Source organism: Tenrec ecaudatus, chromosome 5, assembly GCF_050624435.1.
Source record: "Tenrec ecaudatus isolate mTenEca1 chromosome 5, mTenEca1.hap1, whole genome shotgun sequence".
Taxonomy (NCBI): domain Eukaryota; kingdom Metazoa; phylum Chordata; class Mammalia; order Afrosoricida; family Tenrecidae; genus Tenrec; species Tenrec ecaudatus.
The window spans coordinates 150,697,890-150,718,244 of record NC_134534.1 but is presented as its reverse complement, the minus strand read 5'-3'; the positions used below and the strand labels follow the sequence as shown (position 1 = coordinate 150,718,244).

The window sequence follows — 20,355 nt, the reverse complement described above, 5'->3', positions numbered from 1 at the left end:
GCAAAGACACAGCAAACCTGCCCCCTAGGGCCCTGCCAGCAGCAGAGAGGAGGAAGTGAGCCACGGGGCCAACCGCCCACAGACCACATCCTCTAGTCAAGTCTACATTTGTTTCCCAGCTCCCCTAAACTTCAGGCCCCACGCTGGGCTCTGATCGGGACTCCTGCCTTTCTGGGGCTGTCCGGGGAGTGATTGCAAGGCTGGCTGACGTCCAGGCTGCAGGAGGGCACCAGACAAAGTGCTTGTGGGTAGGCAAAGCGGGGGTGGGTGAGGGGTTGGAGGGGAGGTAGGAAAACTCAGACAAGAGTGTAGTTAATGTTTGCTGATCACCCATGGACCGGGCCCCACAGGGACAGTCATCTCATTTCCATTTCATCTTTACAGCAGCCTGCAGCACCAAGCCCAAACGCCAAACCCACTGCCACGCTGCAGATTCAGACTCACTGTGACCCTGTAGAGGGTTGCTAAGACTGGAAATCTTTGTGGGAGCAGACAACCTCACCTTTCTCCTGGGCAGGGACTGCTGGGTTTGAACCGCCAGCCATCTGGTTAGCGGCCCAACAGCAAACCCACCGGGCCTTGTTATTTTAGTGCAGCTTTACAGATGAGAAAAGGGAGGCACAAAGTCACATGATTCCCTCGGTCACAGCCAGTGAGACAGAAAGCTAGCATTCACAAGCAGGCAAGAAGACGCCCGGCTGGGTAGACAGGAAGCACTTCGATGGAGGCTCAGGTACTCAGTGGTACGTGTGCTATAAGATACTTCCACGGGGGTGGGAATACACTGGAGTTTGACTGTAAGTGACCAGGACACTGTCTGCAGGGATGTCCTGGGAATGATTCTACGAGAGGCTGGCTTTACATTCCTCTGGAGGAACAGGTATCTTGAACAGGTCTCTGCCCTGTGCTGGCCAGGGGAGGGCCCCGCCGGGCTTGTACCTCCAGCACTATTTCCACAATTCTTAGAAGTTGCCCATAGGTGAGGCAAACCTTTTGGCAAGGGACAAGGGTTTTGTTCAAAGTCCTGGATCAATTTTATTTTACTGTGCCAGCTGCTGAAGAATGGTCATTCAAATTAGCCTTTTAAAACCTCGAACTCCTTGCCTTTAAGTTAAGAGCTGTGGACCGGTGCCTGAAACTATGGTCCCCATCATTCCTCGCACCACTTCTATCTGTTGCTCTCCCTGGCATTAGATTTCCTTTCCTGAGATGGGAGGGCTGAGGCTCGGTGGAATTCCATGCTGTTCTTTGGCTTCTGAAGGAAAGTTCTTTTTGGGATTCATTGAAGGTTGTTCTCGTTTGCCAGAACTTACGTTCTTTTTGGTGCCCACAGCTTCTTCTGGTGAAGGGGCAGGAGACTGTACCCAGATGCCCCAGGGATCTCAAACTCAGCCACTTCCAGGGACCGCGCAGGTGGGACTCTGACCCCTCGAGGAGCCTCTGCTCCCATGGGAGAGGGTAGCTGATGCCACTCAGTTGCAGACCATTGTCAACAGGTGGGTTTGGAGTGGTCTGTGTTTCCATCTGCCTGTGTTTCCAGCGAAACCAGAAATTCTGATTTTAACAGTGTGAACTCGCCCACTTTTGTAATCATAGACCTTAACTCAAGAAACCGGAAAGTCCAATGGAGGCCAGAGAAGCCAGTGTTGGATTCAGCCTGGGCACCCCGCAGTTTGAGACTTCTGACCTCTTTTAACGATGGCTTGGCAAAGCAGGGTTGCTTTTCCACATTGCCTCTGGGGAAACTGATGTTCACAAAGAACAGGGAATGGAAGTGGGGAGGTTCTGCCTGGAGGATAAAGTTCCTTCACCCATGCTGGCCTCAGGGACCTGGCTCCCCACCCCCCACCCTGCCTTCCCCACCCCTCTCCCACCTGATCAAGCCTTTGCTCTTGGTCACCTCTCCCCAGAGTTGGGGGTGGAGCATTTCCAGCTCCTTGTCTCTGTTCCCCCTCTCTGTTCTGGCCTTTGAGACTGAGTTCTTCTCTCTGGCCATCGCCCATCCCGTAAATGCCCTCACTCCAAACCTTGGCCGCTAGTCCGACTACTCCCCAGCTAAAGGAACTTAGGTAAGATATTTAAGTTCACTGGGACTCGGTTTCCCCTTTCTGTAAAACATGCGGGGGAAACAGGACCAACCTCATAGGACCGTGGTGAGGATTACATGAGTTAAACTTGTTTCAAGTGATTTAAACTGTGCAAAGCACACAGTTCAGTGCTAGAGAAGGATTTGTTAAATAAAATCAATTCAACAAACATTTGGTGAATGCTTTGTCTGTACCAGGCCCTGGGTCAGATGCAAGGAGGCATAGGGAAAGACCAAGTCCAGGTCTCAATGCTCTTGCAGTTGAAAGACAGATGACTGGACCAGCCTTATCCTGGGTGGTGGACACTGATGTCCTTCGGCAACTTTTTACCCACGGAGGAAGGTTCAGAATACCCTTGGCTCCAAGGCTCAGACAGACTCAAGAGAGGCTGTTCACAGCTGTTAATACTGGCTCTGCTTTCTAAACCAATGCAGAAAACTGTCTTTCCAGTCTGCTCCTAACACTTCCACTTGTCCCAGCCCAGGCCCTGCCTCAGTTTCCATCCCTTATACTGCCTGCCCACGTCCTCCACCCCACCAGTTTCCTGCCAAGTGTTCTTCTTTCTGCTATTCCCACCCTGCCCTTCATTCTTTCTCCAAAAGCTTGCCTAGTTCTTGAGCACCTGCAGGCCACAGTAGTCCAGGCCTTGCTAGGATTCTGCCCTTTGTTCTAAGTGCGATGGAAAAGCCGGCACAAATATTTAATTGCGTGCTTTCCCTTTTTACTAGAGCAAATGGTATGGAAGGCAACATTTGCCATTTCAGCCACTTATCAAAGGGGCTCTGCTCATCTGTTTTCTGGCTGCCTGTGCAGACTGGCACCTCAGAGTGGAGGCAGGGGACTGCCGAGGATTCGGGATGGTGGGCAGAACCCTGTGACTGGTTCCCATAGCTCAGAAGACTCACCCTTCTCATGAAAGCTGCCATCAATTCCTATTTAAGTCCAGGGCAAGGGTGACCCAGTCCCTTCTCAAGGGGCTGGCTCATTGCCTCACCCAGAGCCAGATAGACCCCCATTGTTTGGGATTCAAGCCCCTCACAAAAGCCCCTAACCCCACATGAGCTAGCCCTGCAGTCTGGTGCAGGGACCTCATCCAGCAACTCTTGCTGGCCGGATAGTCATTTCCCTGAGCTGAGAACGCAGTCTCAGCATGTGCCTCCTGTCTTACGCCTCCCTCGGCTTCCAGTGCCCTCACACGCCTCTACAAACCTTAGCATGGCCCAAGCTACCTCTGCCTGGTGTTACTGCTGCTCTGGCAGACATGCCTTTGCTCAGGCAGTTTTCTCTGCCTAGAACATGCCTCCGCCAACCCTGCTGTACCCGCTTGGCCTGTGTAGGCTCTGCCAAAGCTTTCCCTGGGCTCAGGCTCAACTCCAAAGCCAGTGGCTTCAACTCTTTCTACCACGTGCAGGCACACATGACCACGGTGAGAGTGCATACATGTGTGTGTGTGTGTGTAGTATGTGCTGAAACATCTCCTTCTGCTCAGAGAGGCTGTTTGGTATTTCTGTTTTGTTTCTTGCTTTGAAAGGAGGTGAGTTCTTCAAGCTCATGGCCATCTCCCAGGGGCAGGGAGTGAAGGTAGGGCGGGAGAGCAGAAGGCCAGGGTGCTCTTGAGGAGAGGAAAGGCCAGCTTTCTTCTCCCACAGCCCCACCCTCTTGCCCAAGGGCAGAGGTGGGGGGGGGGCAGTGGATGCGCAAAGCGCTCTCTGAGGACTCTCTCATTCTAAGGAGGGCAAGAATAAGGGCACCCCACTATCCCCACCACCCATTTAAAAATAGTGGCTCGGCCCTTGCTAGGTTCTGGGTGCCGTTCTGTCCTCTGCACCAGGTTAATTTTGGATTCTCATGGAGGTGGGATCCGCCGTTCTCATGGCCACGTATGGATGAGGAAACCTATGCGGAGAGAGAAGGTTACAGGAGCAGAGGCCCGGTCAAGTCAAGACCCCAGAGCTCTCCTCAGCAGGTTTCCAGCACCATCTGGGCTCCCCCCCACCCCTCGGCTAGGGAAGGCAGTGAGGGTGGGCCTACTGGTCCCACTTCTTCAGGAGACACCAAGCCTCAAGGTGAGCGTGGTCGTTTGGATCTCGGGCTCTCTCCAGTGAGCCAGGCGGCTAGCGCGTGGTGGCGTTGGGTGGCTGGTGGTAGGGCAGAGGTGGGCTGGGGGTGGGGTGGGGCTCTGCTGCTATTCTGCAAAAAGCAGGAAGGGGACTGAGGTCGGGCTGTACCACTTCGCTCCAGCCTTTGGTGGGCAGGGGAGGCCCACTGTTCGCCCTGAGCATAGAGGGGGCGCGCGCGCTCTCGGCGTGCCCGGGCTCTTTGTGTGTTCCCAGTGCGCGCGTGCGTGCGCGTGTGCATGTGTGTGTGTGTGTGTGTGTGCGTGTATGTGCGCGCGCCTCTGTGCTTGAGGCGGGGTCGGGCAACCAGGCCCCGCCCCCGCCCGGCCCCGGCCCCGCCCCTGGCCCGGCCGAGCTGGTATTTTTCCACCCAGCAGGATGGGTGATGCTGAGAGCTGCCTGCTCAGACAACAGACACGCGAGGTCAGGAAGAAGCCGCTTATAAATTACCGCTTCCTCCGCGCCGCCGCCAGCGCTGAGCCCCGGCCGCTCGCTACAGCCCCGCGCCGCCGCCAGCGCCGAGCCACGCGCACACGGAACGCAGTGCCGGACCGGCGCGGAGAAGCCGCGGGGAGACCGCGGGCCACAGATCGGGCGGGCAGGCGGTCCCCGGCCAGCGGAAGGCAGAGCGGGGAGCTCCGGGGCCACCCCAGGTACGGAACGCGGGCGCGGCCGCCCAGGTACGGGGATCGCGGGGCGCCACGCGGGCGGGCCGCTGGGGCCCCAGCGCAGCCCCGCTCTCCGGAGCCCTCTCCCCAGCCAAGCCCCTCGCCCTGCTGCTGGGTGTGCTCGCCAGCCTGGCCTCGTCCCTCCGCCCTCTCGGGTTGCCCTATGTGAACGCCTTTCATCACCGAAGGGAGGAGGAAGAAGTCCCTTGATCGGCCCCGCTGGCGGGACTCTTATTGTTTCGCTGGCGAAAGGGCTGGATCTTCTCGTGTAGGTGGCAGAGGTGTGCGTGTGTGCGTGTGTGTGTGTGTGTGTGCGCGCGCGCGCCCCCCCCCCAATCCCCATCTTTTCGTCCGTCCCCGTGACCCTGTGCACGTTTGTGTGTGAGAGTGGCTGTTTTCTTAATCCGTGTCCTCAAGCGTGTGCACTTGTGTCCTGGCTGATGGGTGTTTGTATGTCGGTGTGCCCCCACCCCCGTGCGTATCTGTGTGGCCGTGTCGCGTGTCTTGGGCTCTGTGCGCTTATGTGTGCACACGAGTGTGTCTGGGTGTTGGGCGGTGTGTCCGTTTCCGTCGGAGTCCTTGCCTGTGTATGCGCACGTGCACATCTGCGACTGGGTGGCTCCGATGCGGCCGTGTCTCGGGGTCCCTGGCTGTGCCCGAAGGGAGTGCCCCCAGTTGTTCGCAGGGCCCAAGGACCAGAGCGGGTTCACCTGGGCAGTCACTGATTGCACACAGGTGAAGTATCTCCGAGGCTACCGCATAGCGTGTGTGGGGTGGTGCTAGTATTCATCCTTTCGAAGCCTTGGTGGGGGGCCGCAGGGTGGGGTAGGTGGGCATCGAGCAGGGACAGCTTGACAGATAACATCCTCCTCCCAACTTCCCCCTCCCTTGTGTGGATACCATTTGGGGTTCACATCCTCCTCTGAGCCGAGACGCCAGGGCCAGTGAATCCCCAGAACCCCTTGTCCAGCACGGAATCCAGCAGCCTGGAGGCTAGATTTAAGCCTGGACTGGTGGGGGACCCTGAGGGCAGCCTTCATGGGCATGAGGAGGGAGGTGTGTGCTGGGCAGGGCCCTGGCCTGGCTATTTTCGTTACCGCTGGCCTTTGCCAGCGTTGGCCTCTCCCCAGGACCAGCCCTAAAGGCTTGGGAGGCGGCCTGAGACCCCATTTCCTGGCCTGGGGGGAATAAATCCGCGCAGTGACTGCCCAGATGCTTAAGTGGAGGGTCTCCCACGGAGGTTTTGTGGCACGTGGCCTCATTTGGACTTGGGTAATTTGGCCCCCGCTTTGGCACTGCTGGCGACGTTCAAATAAATGTCACGGAGGAGATCTCCAAAATTCTTTTTAATTTTTTTGTTGGCTGGAAGGGAGGGGAGCTCACCCAGAGTCTCCCAGCCAGAAGGAGTTTATTTTTATGAGAGAGAGCACCGCTGAGCGCCTAGCAACCGCCCGCCTCTCTCTCAACCACAGACGTCCAAGGAGCGCAGGGTGGGCGTGAGGGGCTGGGTGGGAGGGAGAAATGTTATCGGGATGGTGTTGTGGGGCTAGGGGGGGAGATTGAGGGCACTGTCTGAGAATCTCAGTGGGTTTTGCAGAGAGGCTAAAGGTCTTACACTTGCCTTCCTTCCCGCCTCCATCTGACCTTAAGCAACCTTCATTTAGACTCAGTTTCCTTATCTGTAAAATGGGTGGGGCAGATTTTTGCTTCTGGGGTAAGTTAGGGACTCAGTGGCAGGAGCTCGTCCCCTGGTTTGTGGGTTCCAGTACTGCCCCCTGCCTTAATTGGCTGGTGACCTTGGACATGCCCTTTTAGCCTCTCAGCTTAGGCTTTCCTGTCTGGGCAGTTAGGGTGCCAACACCCACCTCCTTGTGTCCTTGAGGGGATTGGGAGAGATGAGGCTGAATAAGCCTGTGGTAAGCTGTAAAGCCGGGCTCGGCCACAGAGCTGCTGATTAGTGGGTGTCATGAGGTCCCAAGTCACCGGTGCATGTGGTAAGAGCTGAGGTGCACTCTGGAGCATTTGTCCTTCAGGGGGACACCAAGGTGCAGCTAGAGATACTCAACCGTGCCCTGCCCACCTCCTCATATCCCAAAGGGGCACTAGTGTCCATTTTACAGATGGGCCAACTGAGAGGCCTCTGCATGATAAGGCCTTCAAAAATGCCTTTCTTCAGTCAGTCATCTATGAGTTTTGACCCCTGGGGCTTTGGCCTCCAGATGGCCTGGGGAGTTGGGATCGGGCCAGTGCCTGGGAAAAATGAGGGACAAAGGTATTGCCGTCCTTGGAGTTGAAGGCTGAGCACGTGGGCCCCTTGGCACCTCAATTCTGTTGCTAGTTATCCATTCTCTTGCCTTTCCTGGGAGCCCAGCACCTCAGGAGGCAGTTGGGGACTCTCTGACCATAGTTTCTAGCCCCAATTTTCCTACTATCAGGATTTGGGAATTGTCCTTCTCTATAAGTCTTCCAGAAGTCCCAGGATGAAAGACACTTGGAAGTCATTACAGAGCCCTCAGTACAGAGCAAATAGCCCAAAGACCTTCCAGAACACAGTCTTAATAGGAGGGGGCTGGGTGAGGGTTGGGACTGGCCTGGTGCCCCAGGGCCACCCCAGCTGGCACAGTTCGGTCCCTCACTTTTGCAGAAGGTCATAAGGAAGAGTTAGATTTTTTGGGTTTGTGTCTCCCTTCCCGTTTGCCATCCTGTCTTGGCTAAAGCAGTTGTGTAAATGTCTGGCTTCTAGAGGGGGTGGGGTGGGAGTAGAAATATATATACGGTGGTTGTCGTGTTAGAATGAGAGCTCTTTTTAACGTGGTTCATTTAAGTAAACTTTGTGACTAAGGTCTGTTCGAAGAAGCCCTGGTGATGCTGGGGGTTAGGCATTGGGCTGCTAACCCCAAGTTCGGCAGTTCAAACCCAGCAGTCACTCTTTAGGAGACAGATGGGGCTGTCTGCTCCTGTAAAGATCGCCAGTCTTGGAAACCCTCTCGGTTTGGAACTTGGTGAGTTGGAAGCCACTCTGTGGCAGTGGGTTTGCTTCTGGAACATTCGTCTGGGCAGGCACTGGTTTTGGGTAGAGTGTTATCTCTCAAGGGAGATAGGATAATGTCGCAGCTGTGACGGTGACGTTCGTGGCCCTGAGTTGCTTCAGGAGTGCAGAGTATGGGCAGGAGGCCCTCAACCTTCTCAGGGGAGGTCGTGTCGGAGTTGGCATTTTCTGAGGCTGGAAAAGCAGGATGGACTGGCATTTTGGGGAGGGGGTGTAGAGCAGGTGCCAAGGCAGAGGCATGAAGTAGCTAAGCGTCTTTGTAGACTCAGTCCCCCAGAGTCCCAGTGGGAGAGAGGAATAGGAGGAGGTCGGGGAGGGGACTGGATTTGATAGGGGCCCCAAGGCTGGGGACTTGCCTGCTGGGGTTGGGGTTGGGCTTGAGGGGGTCAGACTGGGTTGGGGGGACAGTGGCGGAGACTCCAGGCAAGAAAGAAGAGTGGTGGTAGAGGGAGTGAGGCTGGTCTAGCAAACAGAAGGAGACTGCCACTGCTGAACGTGAGCGCGCACTGCGTGTTCTGTGTCAGCGAGTCTTGCCCTGAGCGCTTTCTGGGAGCACAGGGTGAAGGCCTGGACAAGCTGTTGAACAGGCATACAGGCCATTAACTCGCTGCCTTTGACCTTCCTGAGAACACACCGCCTCGCTTCGTTGTTGATAGGTGCCCATGGGGTCCGTGCTAACTCCTTGCGCTCCTGCGTGCAACAGAGTGCCAGGCAGCCTGGTCCCACACCGTCCTCACCACCGTGTTGTGAGTCCCTCCTTGCAGTCGCTGTGGCAATCGAATGAGCTCCTTGTCGCTCTTCCTCTCTTTTCACCAAATCTCTGTGTTGCCAAGCATGCTGCCCTTTTCTGGGACTGGTCCCACCTGATAACGCCTTCAAAGCACATGGAGGGACCGTTTCTCCATCCACACCTCCAAGGAGCGTGCTGACCACAGCTCTTCCAAGACATGAACTCGGTCCTCTGGCAGGCTGTGGTTTAGGCAAGGTCCTTGGCCAACACCAGAATGCAAAGACATCCGTTTTCCGCTTTCCTTATTCATTCTTCAGCTTTTCGATGAGAAGGAGGTTCATGCATTTGAGGCCACGGACTGTACCCCGGCTTGGGTCAGGCCCACCCTGGTTCTCACAGTGACAGCATCGGTGTTTTTTTTAACCCTTTAAAGAGATCTTTGGCAGAAGATCCAAACTAGCATCTTTAGGGGTAGTTCGCGTCTTCTCTGGACGGGACTGTTCCTTCTTCCACCTCACCTGGCCAGAGGCTTCTCAGGGAAGTTGCAGGGAGGGAGGGGCAGACGGACAGGCAGAGAGAGCCACCAATCAATGTGTTTCTCAAGCTCTATAGGGCTTGACCCTCCTAAAACCGTTCTAGACCTTAAAGGGGGCAGTGATGAAGGCTGTAATCCACCAGATGTGGGGTTGACACCTTGCTTCTCACTAACTGCCGTCAAGCCGATTCTGATCTGTAGCCATCTGATAGGACAGCCCCTGTGGATTTCTGAGCCTGGACGTCTTTATAGGAATAGAGCCCCTCATCTTTCTACCCAGGAGCGGGTGGGCGGGGAGCTCACCCTGCAGCACGATCCATCACCCACTGCACCATCATAGCTCAGTGGAATTACCTGGAATCCTTCCTGAGGAATTCCGATTCCCAGGCCCCACTTGGGATGCACTGATCCAGAACTGTCAGGGAGAAGTGCCTGGGGAATCGGTATTTTCCTCAAAAGTCTCACGTGACTACAGACCTATTGAAAGCTGGAGCGGTCAGGTACATGCAGGGAAACACAAAGGCCCTGTGACCCATGGGTGGAGCTTTGACACATTTTCCCCCACGTGTAACTGCCATGCAGCTGGAGATAAAGAACATTGCCAGCTCTCCGGCCTGTCCGCTCCCAAGAGGCAACCACTTTTGTAACTCCTGCAGTTAGTGTAGCCACCTGAACTTCACCTAAAGGGGAGGCTGTAGTGTATCCTCCAGCGGAGAATGTATCTGGCAACTTTTTCTAGGCCTGACATGGCTGAGATTCATCCAGGCTGCTGAGAGAATTAGTGCTTCATTTCTTTCTATGCTGAGTAGCATTACATTGTATGGCTATGTACCACAGTTGTTGTCCGTTCTCCCGTTGATGGATGTTTGAGTCGTTTCCAGTTTGGGCCTATTATGAATAAAGCTATTGTGAATGTCTGTATACAATTTTTTCCCACCCAACTTGAAAAAAATTTTTAACATTGGCATACTTGACATGATAGAATTCAGTGGTTTAAACATACTTAAGAGTTGTGCAATGATCACCGCAATCAATGTTAGAACATTTTCTTCATTCTTGCACTTATTATTCTTAGTTCCCCATCGCCTCCCAACCTCCTTTCCATGACCCCAAGGAACCATCAATCCAGTTACTGTCTGTAGAGCTACCTATCCTGGGTTTCACGTACAGAAAATCAAATGGAACAAGTAAATGAAAAACCACAACCCCGAATCCAACAAAAACAACAGCAATAAAACAGAAACACATCGGTCAACAAGAAAGCAGTAAGTAATAAAAATGAAACAAATTTAAAATGGGTCCAAAGAAGAACAACTGATATGGTGCTAAATTTTAACCTAAGTACTGCTACTACATTAATTCACTTTCTAGTGCACTCTGCCTGATAGCCAGATTGTTCACATTCCTGGTCAAAAGAGAGAACAAGTGATAAGGTGCTAGAGGTTAACCTAACTACATGCGCATCAATCCATTTTCTAATGCCCTATGTAGCAAGATGACTCACATCCCTAGGCAGTGGTCAGAGGGGATTGTCCAGAGATTAATCCACCCAAGAACCCTTCAAATGGATTTTGAGTTTTCATCCATACATAGCCTTCTACAAACCTAGTGTTCAGAATTGAAGCTCTGAGACAGTTCTCTCCTCCGGTTTTGGATTTTATTATTTATATATTTTTTTAATTTTTAAAAATAATGTTATTGGGGGCTTGTACAACGCTTCTCACAATCCATACATCCATCCATTGTGTCCAGCGCATATGCACATTTGTTGCCATCATCACTCCCAAAACATTTGAATTCTACTTATTTACAATTCTTGAATCACAGAGGCTGGTGTGCTTCTTCCATGTGGACTTGGCTGATCATTTTAAAACAAGGCATGAAGGCCTCAGATACGGTTCTTTCTGATAGCCAGGCACTCTCGGATTTCTTCAGCACACTTGGCTATAGCACCCATATCTTCACGAGGACAAGTGTTGAGTAAGGCCATGTTAGGAGAACTAATTGTTCTTAGATATCTGAGGGCTATGAGTTGGCGCAAAAGAAGCAGATGACTATTTCAGGGCTATGGATTTGGAAGTCATCGCACTATTGACTCTCTTGCTTTGAGGGTGTCCAGTCAATGACAACTAAAGACTCTCATGTATTTGCGTTTTCATTCTGTTTTTTATGATGTGTTTCGGTCCAGTCAATGTAAGTCTGATTTTATGAATGAGCATTATTGAAAGTTTTGCCTTACCTCCTTTCATTGTTGGTGAAAATATGGTATCCACTCACTTAAGTATTTAATTCACACAAGTCAATAATTCTTGTATTTTAATCTAAAAAGCTGCCCTGTACATACATGTATACTGTCCTTATCAATATTTTAAGTTCCATTCCATCAGCTAAATTAGTGCTAACAGGAGAGTTACTGTATGCACCATGGGGATGAGTTAGGTTCCCTAAGAAAATGATAGTGATGTCTGTACTTTTAACTTTATAAGAAATTTAAAAAAATATTTTAATTACCAAAGTAATACACATTCAGCATATAAAACTGGGTGTATTAACAATGTGGCCTTCTGCCAGAACCCCTCCTGACTCAAGATCCACTCTGTAGCTATCACTACTTTGACAGGTAGGCACAAATCCGTACATATGGATCATTAAAAAAGATAATGCATATATATATATATATATACATGCAAACCGTCTAGTCTGTAAGTGTACATTAGATTAAGTTTATATATCATAGACCATTGATACTATGCATTTTCCTCTGCATTCTGCTTTAACTCATTCTATATGGAAGAATACTGCTTTTCAGTACTCGATTTTTCATTTCAGTTTTGATGTCCTTGCTCTGTTTAGAATCTCTTCAGCTCCAGTCTTCTTTTTGATTACAATGACGTCATGTTCTTCAGTCTGTCATTTGCTCGATTCATTGTAGCTCTGCTTTTTATGTCTGAACATGTTTGCATGTACCCAGGCCGCATTCTCCACAGCCGATCTGAATCACCATGCATGCCGCCAGCTCGGTGAAAGAAACACTCCTACTGTTTGATTTTGAACTTGCCCTGGAGGAGCTCGTCCAGTTTTCTGAGAAGGAAAGGGACCAGTATTTATTGAGCGCCCACCAAACGCTATCTCCCCTCGTGTGTTTAATTCATGCACTGGTAGGTGAGTTCATTAAGACTCAGAGAAGTAACTTGCTTAGCACACATAGCTGGGAAATGGCAAGAAGTGAATTTAGACCAGAGGCCACTTCATTCCACTGGTGGCGCTGAAAATGTTTCCCGGGCATCCAACTCTGTGTCAGACATGGTGCCAGGACTCGCAGAGGCGGGATAAATAGAATGGCCTTCATATGCAAGTACCTCCCAGCCTTGGAGGAGGCCGGGAAGGAGATCCACCTGGATATTATGGATAATCTTGGTTTGTGCCAAGGACGTGTGATGTCCCAGGAGGGAAGGGAAAGTGGGGATGTGGCCTGTGGGATCACACAGCGATAGGCTCCTTTGCCCACTCACTCTATGGATGCCAAGACTGACGTCCTGAGTGAGGCATATTATCCACATGGGATGAGAAAAAGGCCGTTGGCCATTGTCAGTGTGTTCTTCCCTGGTTCCACTCCACATTTGGTGGTTCTATGAAGCGCTCCTTTGTGTTTGTGTGTCTGCCTCACACACTCATGATTCTCACTCCTGGTTTTAACACAGGTAATGGGGAGGGAGGGTGAGGGCCAGGCTGTACCGAGACTGTGCAGGGCTCGGCTGCTCACAGGCACCTCAAGAATCCAGAATGGGGGTTCCTGGAAAGCTCGGCCTCTGTTCCGAGAGTGAACATGAGCCCGGCATGTGGGGAGAACTCTGGCCGCTGTTTGTGGCATCGTGTTGAGAAGGTGGAGTGAGAGGCTGACGCGCCACGGGTGAGGGCCATCTGCCTTGAAGGGGACTGACTGCTCCCTTAAGTGGGGTCTGAGCAGACTTGGGCTGGGAGGCAAGAGCTAAACCCTTAGCCTGCTCACCTCGGGCCCCTTCTGAGGACCCTTGTGTCTATGAGATGGTAGGATGGGACCTTAGCTCCATGGGGTCCTTTGTGCTGGGACGTTCTGAGAGTCCCCATCAGGCCATTTTTGAGCCACAGTGTAATTGCTAAATGACTCATTGCCACGCTCCGTCCTCCTTCCAGCAAAGAAAAGTCCTTCACTTGCGGATCCTTTGGTGCTTGATGGAGGCTGGCGGATGTGGTTGGCCAGTGGATTTTAGCACAGTCATGTCTGTGCTCGGGCACCTCTCTGCACCACCCAGGGGCCAGCTCTGAACATGTCACCCTTCTGTTCTAAGACCGGTGGCTTCTCAAATCAAGTCCTCGTCTGCCTCAGCTTCTTTCCTCTCGCCTGTGAATTGGGCAAGTTTCTAGTCCTAGGCTAAGCAACGGGTCCCTCGGCCTCCCACTGGCTTGGCCCGTTCCTTAAGCCACTCAAGGGCCAGCTCCATCCTGCCTGTTTGTGAAGTTTCCCTTGAGCCTCCTCACAGTGCTGCACATGCAGACGACCTGAGTCAACGTCCATGGAAGCTATCCCTGCACTGAGATCCTGAAGCTCTTCTGGCCCAAGCCGAGACCTTTGCGGGCTTGGCTTCCATTCATCGCCCGCCCACGGAGAGGGACGCCTGCCTTCAGCCCCGGGCCTGGGGCAGCGGAGGTGCTCGGCGCTCATGATGAAGGGTCCCCGACTCCCTCTGTCCCGAAAAGAGAGCCCGGAGTTTGAATAGCTGAGTGGATCCAGACTTCCAAATCATAGGATTCTATCATCATCCCACGTGTAGACTTCTCTGCCCACAACTTCATGCCAAGAGAAGCAGCCTTCATAACGGGACCCCAAGCCATCATCGTGGTAAAGGGAGAAAAGATGGAAGCTTTCCTTAGAGCCGCCGTTACTGCGCTTGGAAGTAACGGTGTGGAACTCCAATGGCATACTCACCGGGACAGTCTGTCACAGAAGAGGACGTTGAAGCGTGAAGGAGCCAAGAGCCGGACATTGGGTAAGGAAGTCCTGGGAAGAACGGATGGATTTGGATGATGGCGTTGATGAAGAAGAGAGAGGCCCTCCCGGAGGTGGAGAGACACACCTGCTACAACTAATTGGCAGGTGAAAACCCAACAATCGGGAGGGCGGGGCACGGTTGGGCTGCTTTGTTCTCTTGTACATTGGATCATCATCAGGCTGAGCTGCCTTAACGACACGTGTCAATAACCCTCTGCCCACCTGCCCGCCCCACTCACCCACTCTTCCCTTGGTCCAGTCATCCATCTACCCACTCATCCAGGTGACATTTATTTCTTTGTCCCAACCTGGGTCCTAGGCCCTGGGGAAATGGCAGGTGATGAAGACAGACCCAATCCTGCACTAGCGCAGACCCTGGTGAGGCTGATGGGTGTCAAACAAATCACAGGGGACTTTAAAAATCAAAGACCCAGTGCTGGGCATGGCATCAAGAGCATGTGCATGTCTTTGGCCCCTGGCTCTCTGTGTGACTTTAGGCTTGCCCTCTCTGGCCCTCACTCAGCTTCCCGACCTGTACTGTGTGGTGGGGCCTTCCTTAGTTCACGTTTGGGAGAATTCTCTGAAGCGTAAAGGAGGAAATAACTCTTCTCGCTGCAAGAATGGTCCCTATCACTCTCGATCGCCACGTGTGGTGGTGGAGGAGGAGGTGGAGGTGGTGGTGGTGGTGGTGGTGGAGGTGGTGGAGGAGGAGGAGGAGGTGGAGGTGGTGGTGGAGGTGGTGGAGGTGGAGGTGGTGGTGGTGGTGGTGGAGGTGGTGGAGGAGGAGGAGGTGGAGGTGGTGGTGGTGGTGGTGGTGGTGGTGGAGGAGGAGGAGGTGGTGGTGGTGCTGTTTTGTGGGTCATTGACCTCCCATTCGTTTTTCAAGATGCCTCAGCTTTCCGTCTGAAAGGAGGCACCCTGGCCAACATGGGATCTGGAATTCTAGTCAAAAACCTTGTCTTGTTTTGGAGCAGTGGATTATTCTCCCATCTTTAGTGACCAGAAAACCGAAACCTCAACAGCAACAACCCGCCTGACTCGAAGGGACCCCTCCTAGGATTTCGGAGGCTACCCATTTTATGGGAACAGATAGCTGCTGTTTTCTCCCACAGAGCAGATGGTGGGTTTGACCCGCCGACCTCATGGTTAAGCAGTTCAATGCCCCCAGGTGTAGAACTTTCCACCCTGCTTTCCACCACTGGTAGAAGCACATAAATCAGAATAGACCCCTTGGGAAAAGTAAAAGCCTGCTGCCCCTTTGCGAAGGTGCTGAGCAGAGATCTCTCTTTGTGTCTTCTCTCCCCTGGAGGTCTCCAGGAGGCAGCTCTGGGCATAGGCACCTTCGAGCCAACTTTTCAGATAAAAAGTGTATTGACATATAACTTTACACTTAAAAATAATTATCAACAATGGCACCGAATTGTTACGAGTAGAAGTTGTGGAGTTGGAGACTGTTTCGTTGTCTATATTTTTGCCACAATTGGAAAGAAAGATTTGCACGAATACCAATGAGAACAGGGAAGAACACGATGTTCTAGAATCGAGTGTGAAGTGTTCAGGGTGGCGATCATGCAACTTTTTCTGATGGGATTGAATTAGTGAATCCTGTGACACATGGATGAAGTGCTAATAAAACGGTTTTAAAAATCGATCTCTAATGTTTAAATGTACCCATCTTTCAAACTCTTCTTTTGAGGTCACAGCAGATTTGCAGTTGGAAAAAAAAGAGACAGGACAATCCTGTGTCTTCTTTCCCCAGTGTCTCCCAAAGGTAATGTCTTCCGCATCGTGTTGTTGTGAGGCCATTGTGCCCGGTCCGGTGCCGTCCTCACCCTGGTTCTGCTGCTTGAGCCTGTTCTTGTAGTCCGTGGGTCAACCCTTCTGGCTGAGAGTCTTCCTCTAGTCTGCCGTCCCTCCACTTTGCCCAGCATGATGTCCTTCTCCAGGAGTTGGTCTCCCCTGACAACGCATCCGAGAAGTCTGTGATGAAGTGTCGACATCCTTACCTCTCAAGGCACACCAGGGTGTTGACATTGAGGCAGTCCAAGTGGTGAATGCACTCGGCTGATGAAGGAAAGGTTGGAGGTTCTAGTCCACCCAGAGGTTTAGAGCGACTTCAGAAGAAAGCCCATTGCCATTGGGTTGAATCGGACTCCGGGTGACTGTGTAGGACGGAGTAGGATTGATCCAGAGGCTTCCTGAGGCTACCAATCTGTCTGGGAGCAGACCACCTCATCTCTCTGACGAGGGGCAGCTAGTGGGTTTGAACTCCTGGCTTTTAGGTTAAGAGCCCCATGCCTCACCTGGTGCACCAACGGGGCTCAGGCCTGGCGATCCACTGCGGAAAACGCTGTGGAACGAAGTTCTCCTTGGACACAGCGGAGTCGCCACCAGTCCGAGTGGACTCCCTGACAGCAAGACAGTCAGAGCACAGAAAGAACGCTTCCATGGTCACAGGCTTTCTTGCTGCCTTCCGTCACGGCGGCCATGTCCGTCACAGTACTCAGTTGCCCATCAGTAAAGCTGTAATTTCAACAAGGTTGTGTACAGGGATGAACCCTTTTGAGTGCTGGCTTATTTCACTCAGCAGAACATCCTGGCATTCCACCCAGGCTGTTTGCATGTTTCAGTGCCTTGTTCCTTTTACTGCCGACGCGTATCCAGGACATGGATAGACGGCCGTTTGTTTAGCTAGCTGCTCACCCTGTGAAGGGTGTCTGGCTTGGCTTTTGTTTAGACTATTACAAATAAAGCGGCTGTGCACATTCATGGATGGAGCAGTATTTTTTTTAATGTGGGCGGTGTTTGCATATTCAACGTGTGTTTAGTTAGACTTAGGGCGATGATGTCGTAGCCTCGGACCCTCTGCTCCCTTGGAGAAGCACATGACCTTGGCTCCCATGTGCCCCCCAGTCTCACTGATCTGTGTCTGACTGTGCCATGGTCTGGCCCTGGGTGGATGGAAATCTGCAACCCGCCCCTGGTGAAAGTTTGGGGAACAGTCCCGGCTCCAGTTCATTCTGCAGAGCTGACAGCTGCGCACGACAGCGTGACCCATGAGCCTCCAGAGCTTTCCCTGTCTGGCTTCTTGGACTCGAAGTCTGTCCCACGGGGAGGGTCAGGGTGCACTGTTCTTGTTCTTGGTGTCAGCTGCACCCGGGCTGGAGCAAAGCTGAAACAAGGAAAAACTGCCGCGGCGGCCAGGCACCCCAAGTGCTCCCCAGGGGAGCCCCGCGCCAGGCTGGAGACATTTCCTGTCAGAGGTAGGGGACACCCCATCCCACTCCAGGCCTAGCCCCGCCTCTGCTTTGAACAGGCTCAGTTCCAGATCCCAGCTGAGCAGGAGGGAAAGCAGCGCTAGAACAGAGGCTGCCAGAGTCTTCCAAAAGCCCCTCATCTGAGATCTGGAATGTTCTTTTCAGTATCTTCTGTTACCGTGGCTGTGGAGTGCAGTCTGGTGAGGGAAGTTGCTTGCTACAGCTCATGAAAGAAAGAACACCACACTGGGTCTTTACACCCCCCCCCCCCCGCCCCGTTAGAGGCTGAGAGGCACCGGAGGATTTTTCTCACCCCCTCCCCATTTCATTACATCTCTGACCCCTGCCTGTCTTCCCCCCAGGCAGGGGCTTCAGAAGCTCGAGCTGCTAGTGCCCAGGGGCTTCTCTGGTTGCCTCTCTGCTCCGTCTTGGAGCCTGAAACCTAACAAAAGTAGGAACAGCACGAACCAGCGGTCCCCAGACCTGAGAGCAGGCAGGCATCAGCTGGGGTGTCCTGTAAAAATACCCTTACCTGTGCAGCGCCTCTAGGGTGGGCCTGAAACTGACCAACTCCCCAGCGGTACTTCTATTGCCACGCATCTGGGGGCCTGCTTTGGAAGAAGGCGGGGTAACTTACTGAGGATGCGGTGGTTGTCTCTGCCCTCCCAGCAGGAGACCAGGGCTTGATTTCCATGAGTGCACTTCACCCACAGCCATCTGTCTGTCAGTGGAGGCCTGTGTGTTGCTGTGATGCTGGACAGGTTTCAGCAGCACTTCCAGACCGAGACAGACCAGGAAGAAAGGCCTGGTAATCTTCCAAATATCGTAAAAACCTCGGGAAGCATAGTGATCCCATCTGCCATCGATCATGGGGCTGGCACGAACCCCATGGTGTTTTGTCCCAGCATGTGTGGGATCACCTTAATTCAGAGCAAGATTGCAGTTAACAACAATGGTTTTGAGTATCTTTTAGCTCCGGCCAAACCTCAAGCCAGGCCTCATGCTTTGTAAGCATCATCCATCTCCTGGAATTGTACCAAAGGCACTATAATTATTATTTTTTCGCAGTTGACACCCCAAGCTCCAGAAAGGGTAGGTACCGTCCCCAAGGTCACACAACAGGGACACAGCCATCATCCTGTTGGAAAGGATGCAAATAAGAAACCCTTTCCTGTACAGGGGTGGGGGAAGGGGGCCCAGGGTCCAAAATCCACAGGCAGCTTTTCAAGGCTCCCAGTCAGATGTAAATCAGGGGGTGCCTGCAGCCAAGCATGCTGACAGCCTCTCATCCGTGGTCCATCCATCGGTCAGGTTAAGGCAGGACCTGGTGCTGGGGAACTGCCCGGTGGTGGGGTGGCTACTGGGGGCTAGTCACACCTCCCAGAAGGCCAGCATGCGGCCTGGTAGCATCAGGCACTATTGAGGCAAATTCCAGGGCAGAGTGCCCTCCCCCAACCCCCGCCCCAAGCCGGAAGGGCCAGCAGGAGGCCTGGCACTGTCTTGTTGAAAGACTGGTCCACTTTGAACCCAAGAAGGTGTTCTCCCCAGTGGGGGTCCTGGTTTGAGGGCAGGCGGGCACATGGCCTCCTGCCCGGCTCGGGTGTTGTTTTTGTACCGGGCACAGGCCCTCCCTCAGGAACTGGGAAAAGTGGGAAAGAGACTTAGAGCTTTGTTTCTCCACCTGGTTCCCAGACCCGCTGTGTGGGTGTCACCTGGGAGTCGGTGAGAAAAGCAGGGTCTTGGGCCCCAGCCCAGACTCTGCGCTGACTCAGACTCGCCGGAGGAGGGGCTTAGCCACGGGTGTTTTTATCAAGGTCTCCCCGCCTATTTTAACGGAGTCCAGAAGGACTGATTTCGACATCTCCTCGGCAGGATGCCTGGGGTGGGGTCAGCCTCACCTGGGCAGTGGGCATGTGATAGCTAGAGTGTGGGGGCTGCGGGGGACCTGAGATGCCATTTCATCTCTATCCCCCTCCCCCCTTTGCTGATGGGCGGAGTGTCGGGGAGATAAAGGGCCTGATGCATACAGGTACACCTCAAGTTCAAGGCAGGGTGCGAGTCTTGCCAGGGGCAGAAGTCAGGTCCAGCACATTCGAACCAGGAAGAGCGTTTGTTGACTCCTAACCAAGAGGCTCAGGAGCCCTGGCCACTCAGTGGTTCCACATCAAACGGTTCACCGCAAGGTGAACACTTAGGGGACACTTTCTACTGTTGTCAAGACAGACAGTCTTGGAAACCCACAGGGGCAGTTCCACTCTGCTCTATAGGGTTGCTTTGAGTGGATTCCACTCAATGGCCGGGAGTGGGAGTTTGTTGGTTTTTCCTTTTGTTGTTTTAATGGACAAGCTCAAAGGAGCCCTGGTGGCCCTGTGGGTCAAGTGTTTCACTGCCAGGTTCAAAGCCAGGGGTCCAGGTGCACTCACCAGCCACTCTGAGAGAGAACCATCAGGCGCTTGCTCCCTTAAAGATGTCATCCCATGTAGGGTCACTGTGAGTTGGACAGCGGGTTTGGTTTGTTTGTTATTTTAACGGAAAAGCCCAAGGTGTACTTCAGGTATGGCTGAATCCAGGTGCTGAGAGATGCCATCAAGTCAGTGTCTTTTTCACCACTTCTCAGCTCCCTGCCAAGCTCCTTAAGGTTCCCCTTGCCACTCCCGGATTTAAAATGGAAGCAGAGAAAGAGCTTGTTTTTCCCCCCCAATATTTTTAGCAAAAGTCTCCGTCTTCACTCCCATAATCCAGGTATGAGTCAAGGTCTTTTCTGGCTTCAATCATAGCAGTCCCTGCTGATTGCTTAGACCTGGTTCACCACCCACCCCTGGAAGTAGGAGGTGGACTCAACCTATTTGAACTCCCCAAAACGGAGTGGGGTGCCATGAGACA

General features: G+C 52.9%; 1 protein-coding gene across 3 annotated transcripts in view; it reads left to right on the top strand.

Moving 5' to 3' along the window:
- Positions 1–4,575: 4,575 nt before the first annotated feature.
- Positions 4,576–20,355, top strand: part of SLC6A6 (solute carrier family 6 member 6) — a 97,712-nt gene continuing 81,932 nt past the window's right edge. For all 3 annotated transcript variants that reach the window (XM_075550082.1, XM_075550080.1, XM_075550078.1), the window contains exon 1: positions 4,576–4,857. The gene's annotated coding sequence lies outside the window, so the exon portion shown is untranslated. The remainder of the gene's footprint in view (positions 4,858–20,355) is intronic.